This window comes from Centruroides sculpturatus, unplaced genomic scaffold (genome assembly GCF_000671375.1).
Source record: "Centruroides sculpturatus isolate CEXI.00-Female unplaced genomic scaffold, Cexi_2.0 scaffold350, whole genome shotgun sequence".
In the NCBI taxonomy this organism is placed as follows: Eukaryota; Metazoa; Arthropoda; class Arachnida; order Scorpiones; family Buthidae; genus Centruroides; species Centruroides sculpturatus.
This window is the reverse complement of record NW_019384643.1, coordinates 263,364-272,172: the sequence shown is the minus strand read 5'-3', so window position 1 is coordinate 272,172 and position 8,809 is coordinate 263,364. Positions and strand designations below refer to the sequence as shown.

General features: G+C 31.1%; 1 protein-coding gene across 2 annotated transcripts in view; it reads left to right on the top strand.

Moving 5' to 3' along the window:
• Positions 1 to 4,217: 4,217 nt before the first annotated feature.
• Positions 4,218 to 8,809, top strand: part of LOC111626056 (cytoplasmic protein NCK2-like) — a 35,438-nt gene continuing 30,846 nt past the window's right edge. For both annotated transcript variants that reach the window (XM_023369338.1, XM_023369337.1), the window contains exon 1: positions 4,218 to 4,364. The gene's annotated coding sequence lies outside the window, so the exon portion shown is untranslated. The remainder of the gene's footprint in view (positions 4,365 to 8,809) is intronic.

The window sequence follows — 8,809 nt, the reverse complement described above, 5'->3', positions numbered from 1 at the left end:
GCTTTTTTAAAACTCTTTCCGCTCTGTGGGCACTAGAAGGGCCACTTTTAGCAAGCCCGTTATGGATTCGGCCAGACCTACAATGGGGCGGCCGGGTGGTGAGAGACGGGGTTCAACATATCCGGACGGACCACTCCCCGAAAAATTCCTGGGGATGTTTCGACCTGTTCGGATTCTATCCCGGGTTTCCCAGAGTGGCAGGCTGCCACCTTGATCACTCGGTCATCAGGCCAATACTCCTATTTAGGCTTACTTGTTAGACATCGCATCTTTATTAACAAATTCAATCTAATAGTTTTAAATTTCTCTATTCTATATCAATATTTGATAAATAACAATTTTCCTCTAATTTCCTAATGGCATTTACAAACTGAGGTGAAACAAGTCAAAGTTTTGTTAACATCAGTGCTACCGAACCAACCAGTTCTTAGTGTTCTGTCTGATCCGTGCAATTTGGAGGAAGTCGCGTTCAGGGCTCATGTTACAATGTATTTGTGATACATACGTTTTTAAAGACAACGTAATCTCTCATAGAACTTTCATTAGATTGTTTCTCGTTGTAAGTATCGTGACGATAAAGTAGAGATTATTGTGGAAACGTTACATTTAGGAACTCAAAAAAAGTGGTAAACATACCTTAATTCCTTTGAGTCACAAATCCAGCTTTATTTAGTAATCCTTCATCATTCACACAACTCCAAGTATTTGAAAATATTTCCTTTCCACTCAAAAATAAAATATGAATAAAGGTTTACGACTTTCTGAAACTTCTTTTTTGAGTTTATGCCGTTGAAATAATTAAATAATAAAAAAATTAAAACATTTGTCGGTTTTATTTACACGTTTATTAGGCCGCATTGGAACTAGCCTTGGGCCGCAGGTTGGACACCCCTGATCTAGAGTGATCTAAAATATGTTTCACAAACTTTTATTCGTTTAACTATTTAATAAAGATCAGAAACGATCTCAGTTCTCAAATATTTGTTTGTCACAGTAAAAAAGCGATGGGTGGTAGATGAATAAATTATTAAATTAAAGACCCAAATTTGGGAAAAGGAGGGAAAGATGAGAAAGGACAAAAGATAAAAAGTAATGAGAAAGGTTAAATAGATCTTCTGTAATGCAAATGTTGGCCCTTAATTTTCCAACTTTTCTCACTTCTTTATCTTTTGTCCTTTCTCTCTTTTTCTCGCATTTGGGTCTATAATCCTTTTAGTCACAACTCCAGCTTTATTTAGTGTTTCTTCCAAAATTGCAAGATTTGGCTACATTTGCGCCAAATGTGGCTACTTTTTTTTGTTTGACGTAAAAAATATCATTTGGCGCTTTGGCTACTTCTTGGGCTACATATTATTTATAAATATATTAGTTGAATAAAAATTCACTTTAATTAAAATGGTGTTTCGTCGCTTTTTATTAATTAGAGGCCCAAATAAAACAAATATTTGCGTTTTTCAAATAAATTTTCGTTTGTCTCTTTTATAATAAATGAATTTATCTATTTCTAAGTAAAAATTGAAAGTGTCTGTAGAAGTAATTTTTAAAAATAGCCTTTTTTCGTGATAAAGATTTAATACTTATTATTATAATCTAGACATGTTAATCCTTAATTAAATATACTTGTATATTGAGCCACAAGAATATATTATATATACTTGTGGCCCAAAACTCCTTGACTTCTTCTAATGCGACCCAGAGAAACTAAAAGGTTGGACACCCCTGCTCTAGATGCTTTCTGAGGCCATGATTTATGCACAGTTAGCTTCCTGCACTGTGCGCAAAAATAATTATTTGTGCAAGTTAAGATCAGTTATCACATTAAAATATGAAGGATGAAGTTCTATGAACTTTTAATCGGCAAAGTACAAATTTCTAGATTTATTTCATGCAAATAAAATAAAATAAAAATAATTCTTTATAATTTTTATTGATTTTTTTCTTTATTTTTTAAAACTTTTTAAAACTCTGGTGCCCACCAGTGGCCAAATGGATAAAATTACTAAATGGTCGTGGGTACACGCGCCTCTTCAACGGACTGGCCATGTGGAGTTTTCCAGGGTTTCTTAAATGTTAGTAAACACCTAAATAATTTTCTATACAAGACCTCTCGAGAGACATTACCCAGGGGCGAATCTACATAGGGACTAATGGGGCTTAAGCCCGGGGCCCACAAAAATTGAATTATTTTCATAAATTTTTAATACTTTTTCATTAACAATGTAGTAAAAAGTAGTTAATATTAGTAATATAATAATAGTAATTTATAGTATTATTTGTTTTATTGTAATCAATTGATTTCTTAATCTAACAAAAAATGGGGCCCTATTGGATATCGAAAAGCCCTAACCTCTAGATCCGCCCTTGGCATCACCTCTCGACAGATCGTCCATGTGTCACGTTACCGAATACAAATAAAACCAAACCAATATTTCCGTTCTGTGGGCACCTTTTAGTAAGCCTATTATTGGCTCGGCCATGCTCACAATGGGACGGCGGGTGGTGAGGGACGGATTACATTCCCCAAAAAATTCCTGGAGTTTTTAGATCCGCCCGGATTCGATCTTGGATCACCAGAGCGATAGGCTGCCACCTTAACTGCTTGGCCAGCCTGCCTCAACTTATGTATACTCAGTGCCGTAACTAGCCATTCCTGTGCGCTGTGCAGGAATTTGTATTTAGGCCCCTTAATTAATTAGGTTTGGGAAAGTAATAAAACAAATACATGCATTTTGGGCCCCTCTTTCAAGCGGGCCCTGTGCGGGAGCACCTGTTGCACCTGCCTAGTTACGGCACTGTGTATACTGTATAATAAAAACTTTGTTTTCTTAAAAAAAATCAAGCAAAAATTACTAATAATGTAGGTCGGCCGCATGACTGAAGCAGATGGAGTGTCAATCCACTGTCTTGACAGTCCCGGGATCCAATTCGGGCGAGCACTACCAGAAGTTTTTTGTCCCTCGCCGAACCCATGATAGGCATGGAAAAAGGAAATCTTTGTGGCCACAGGACAGAAAGATAATAATAATAATAATAATAATAATAGAAATTCGTAAACATATGATTTGATTTCTTAAGTAAACAGTAAATTCTGTAAGCATTTTTTTGTTTTTTTTTACACATGAACAAATATTTTAATTTTTATGTGTGTATAATTTGTTATGAAGACTTGTATAAAAGAAATCATATTATTTCAAAATAGTGTGAAAGAAGAGCGAGTAAATGTTTTCACACTATTGCTTTTTGATTCTATTCTTTCTTGTTATATTCGGCGTTCATCGCCAACTTGTATATTTAAAATAGCCAGGTTGCGGCCGAAGTTTTTGTCTGTAAAATGTGAACGTCGAACGTCGAGCTTACAAGATAGCGGCGCTCGACCGCCGCTATCTTGTAAGCGGCGCTCGACGTTCGACGTTCACATTTTACAGACGAAAACTTCGGCCGCAACCTGGCTAATAATAAAAATTTATTTAATAAATTATTAACAATGACGAAATATGATACTGTACTTTGAATATGAAAATATAATAAAACTCGATTAATATAAAAACTGATTTTGGAAAGATCAGTAATCGTTCACTAAGGTGTCAATAGTCATGAGATCATCTCGTAATCTCAATCACATCATTATAGTGTTTATGTTAACTTATACAAAAAAAAACACCCCTCACTGTCTCACGATAACAACTGTTATTGTTAATTATTACTTGTAATAAAACTCGTGTTTCATTTAGAAAAACAATATAATTTATGTAATAAATCATTCATAAAATACAAACTTTCTTCTATTTTACCAGTACAGATTTTGTTTCAGAAAATTTTATTAGGCAAATTTTAGAAACATAAACGTTCATTACTTTTTGCCTTCAGTCATCAAACTGGCACATAATTAATAATTATAATAAATTTAGAAGCACTTAAGTTTTTTAGTTTTATTAGTTTAAATTATTGGCTTTAGAATAAAATAAAACAAATTTTGGCGTAGCATTTTTTGTTTTAAATTTGTTGTAATTTTAACAGAAGAGCAAACTTTGAAAATTTTGATTATAGCGGAACTTCTTTTATTCAAAAAATTTTTATATATTATTTTAATTACTGTACTGTATTATTTATTTATTTTATATTTACGGTTTAAAAACTGTTAATTATCTTATATATTTTCGATTAATTTTTTTGATATTTTTGATTTCTGACGCTAGAGGTTCCAAGGGTGTTGGTTATATTGGAGAGAATGGAGATAGAAAATGTCGGAGTCTGAGGAAAAAGAAGCACGTTTCTCTTTTCTATAATTTATATATTTTCTTAGTAATTAAGTTTTTAATAATTCCTTAAAATTTAAAAATGCTATTAGCTATGCCTGAAATATGGTAAGTAATTTGTTAAAATACGATAAAAGTCTCGTATTTAATTTTTATTTAAATGAATAAATGAGATAATCTTATTTCTTAATAGTATCTTGAATATACTTTGTTTCCTTCATTTTAGAGTAATTTTATAGAATTTCTCAATCGTATATAATATATCATTATATCTAAAATCTGTTGAGTCTTATAAATTCTACATTGCATTAATCAAAATGTAAGTTAATATATATTTATTTCTGTAATTTTTGATGATATTTCTGAAATCTGAAGTTTGTGTGTGTGTGTGTGTATATATATATATTTTATAGGAATCACAAATGTAATTCTAAAAGCAAAATTCAACAAATTTTATATATATATATATCAATATTAACTTCTTTCATTTTACAATAACAGAAATAGTGATTTAAACACTGAATAAAAACTTTAAACAAAAACATTTAACTATATGATTTCATCCTATTATATAGTAAGTCATTGGAGTAAGTTTATACATATACATCTGTAAAAACAAAACAAATCCAAAACTTTCAAATCATATTACATTCCTTATGTATGAGATATATTACAGAAAATATGAGTAGATGTTCACCTAGGTAGCCACAATGATGGTATCGTGTTTAACAATTTAGTCCATGCGACTGTTCATGGAGTACTTAATGTTATATAGTTTTAGGGGGGTGTGGGCTCGCCCCCACCTGGGTGCTGAGGTGTGAGTGATAGCCAGCACCCAGACACACATCTATGTGCAAAGCATGTAGGATAGAGGTGGACTGATGCTTGTTAAAAACTGACCTTCGGAATATCATGCCAAGGGTCAACAATTGTGGGGGTGGTGTAATTTATGTTAAAAAATACAAAATAAAACGTCAATTTCACTAAAAAAGTAGTGAAAATGACCCAGTTAATGGAAGTGGTGCCGTCATTGGGGCTACCTATGTGAACATTTACCAAAATATGTTATCCATAATTTTGTTTTTTCATGAAATACTCAGTCTTTTATGTTTAATGCTAATAAAAATTGTAATTTAAAAGTAAATGTCATTCTTACTTCATACATTGAAATGGTCTGTAATGATTTTTAAAAATTTCTAATTTTAACAATGATAAATTATATACAGATTACTAAACTTCATTTATTTTAATTCAAATTAATTTATACAAAAAACATATAATTTTCGGATTGTCCTGATTTATTGACTTTTATGATTTTTATTATTGTGATGATGGTTTGGGAAGTTTTGGTCTCATTATTTTTAAAATGATATCTATAGAATAAAATATATCAAGCTATTTTAATTATAGAAACCCTCCATATTTATTCTGATTTTTTTTCCAGAGAAAAGTTGTTTAGCCTTTATTATCTGNATTACATAATCAATCTGAAGTGATGTGCTCATGGTAAAATTTACAACTGGATGTTTTTGAAAAGATACTTTCTCCTCTAAATAAAGTAGCCTAACTTGAAAATTAGTGAAAATAGACCTAAAAGATGTTAACAATTGCAATATTTACCCTTTGTTTACATTATATGGCCTGAAGGCAGCCTTGAACTGTTATGTGAAAACCACTCATTTGTTGAAGTAAAGTCACTCCTAATAGAAATTACAATCAAATTTTTATGTGCATATAAACAAGAAATGTAATAGCCAATTAGGGCCTAAATGTGGCCCCATAGACTTACTGTAGAGTGGCAACTTTTCACAGGATTATTGCTAGGGGGTGGTAACAATAACTTTATTGAAAATTTAATAGTAAGTTATTCAATGGGATCAGTTATTTATTTAAAATTAATAAAAAGCTACTATATTTCTAAAAATTAAAAAAAATTAAAATATACAATACAGTCCTGAGTTAAAATACTCGATCGACACTGATTTTGAGGTAACAAATTATGACTTGACTGACTTTATAACAAAACAGCCTCTACTTATCAATTCTTTGATACATACCATAGGCCAACTGTAAACATGATATTGATTTGATTGATACAGTTATATTGATCACTAAATAAATACACTTAATATGAATTTGCTAGGATGACTTATTACATTAAATGCAAATTTAGCGACTAATTCTAGACTAATTTTTTCAATACAATACACCAACCAAAGCCAAATATTATTGGGATAGAAACGGCTATAATACTAATAATTTAAAAGACAATTTGGCATTAGAGTTAGGCGTTAGGTGCCATCTCGATAAATTTAATAATTATAATTTAATTAAATTTAAATAATTTTAGAATTACTGGAAGAAAAGAATCGGCTTGAAGCAGGACTCTAACTCACAACTCCTATTTACCATGCAGCTGTCTTCAGTCCGATTTCCTCTTCCAGCATATATAAACTAATGATATAACCATTGACAGTTATTACAATGCCATCTAGGGATGCATTCAGCACCCACAACGTGCAAACAACTCCCAAGGCACTCAACCGGCCATCGCAAACCTCAGCAAGGCATATATAAATAAGCAAACATCATTACTACACCCAATACATTTAAAGCTAGACACCAACCAAAACAGATGTAGTAATGATGTTTGATTATTTATATATGCCTTGCCGAGGTTTGCGATGGCTGGTTGAGTGCCTTGGGAGTTGTTTGCACATTGTGGGTGCTGAATGCGTCCCTAGCCAGCATTGTAATAACCGTCAATGGTTATATCACTAGCTTATATATTCTGAAAGAGGAGATCGGACCGAAGGTCTGTGTGGCATAATTGGCAAGGCATCTGCACGGTAAGCAGGAGTTGCGGGTTCGAGTCCCACTTTGAGCCGATTCTTTTCTTTCAGTAATTCTAAAATTCTTTAATTAAATTAAAATTATTAAATTTATCAAGAGATGGCACCTAACTCTAATGCCAAATTGTGTTTTAAATTATTAGTATTATAGCCGTTTCTAGCCTGATAATATTTGGCTTTGGTTGGTGTCTAGCTTTAAACGTATTGGGTATAGTAATGATGATTGATTATTTGTGTCAATGATGTAGAGACTTATCAAATATTGCATTTAGGAACTGCAATTGTATGTGTAGCAAACTAATACATAGTTGAATATTACAGTGAGTATATTAAATTTTGGCTACACTTTTTTGTTCTGTTATTTTAACTTTTTTTTTTTTTAAATAAATGTACTGTAATCTCTGAACATTAAATAACCCAACAAATATAATTTTAGAGAAAGTATTAATTTATTTATAAATGTTAGCTTTAATCATGTCTTTTGTAATAATGCAGTAATGCTGTAATATATATTAACACATTTTAAATTATTCTTGCCAGATACCCACGTCTATATTAACATATACAATAGAATAAAAATAAATAAAAAAAAAATCAAAGATTTGAGGTTAATACTAATCCACAGATTAGACTATCTTTTGTGTAATCTAATCTTATTACTTTAACAAGCAATTTGACTGTTAATTTAATTATTATTGGTTATGTCTGTGGCTACATCTGATGTTGACATACTGATTCAAATTATGGTTTTCATATAGTTCATTCTTGTAACTATTATTTACATTTATCAGTTCCAAAAGTAATATATGGTGTAAAAAGATGTATTGAGCAGAAGTTATAGAAATCAACTGTGAAAATTAAATTATTAATGTTGAAGATTAATTATATTAACAAGCATTAATAATTGTCACAAATGTTTTATTTGTGCATATTTTTAGTTTTATTTTATTTTCTTCGAAAAAATTAATTTTACATTGCGTTTATGTTAGAGTATATTATTCCATTATAAAAAAAATTGCCACTAATAAATGAAACAATTTTTTTTATTAGGGCTTGATGATTTATCAACTTATTAACAGAAAATGTACTTGCTTTAATGGATTGTTTAAAAATCAAAAATTTATTTTGTTTTTAAAAACAATCTATTATCTTTTTCATTGTTTTATATATATATATATATATAAATGAACGTGTGTGTCCCTATATTTCACTTTTCAGCCAAAACTACACAATGCACGTGAATGGTGTTTGTATGTGGTAGTAGCCCCAAGTCTCCATTCATGTACTATGATGGTTGAGTCTCGATAGCTATAAGGGTGCGGGAGATATGGGGTTGAAAGTGGTTGACTTCGAAGATTTTTTATTTCGATTTTAAAAATGTTCGAACCGTTTTAAATTCAAATTTGTATTCAGATTCAAATTGGTTCGATTATAGAATGATTGTAAACGTTCCAGAAAATTGATCAAATTGAAAATAGTTTGTTTGACTGGATGTAAAAATTCTCTAATTAGTCTGGAAACGGGAGACCTAATTTTTGCATTCTGTGCTATAAGGGTGTGGGAGATATGGGGTTGAAAGTGGTTGACTTCAAAGATGTGTAGCAATGGAAGTGTCAACAATAGAAGTGTTAACAATGGAAGTGTTAAGTAACAAAGGAAGTGTTAATATAAAGCGGCATGCAAGATTTACAGGCGGTTTTT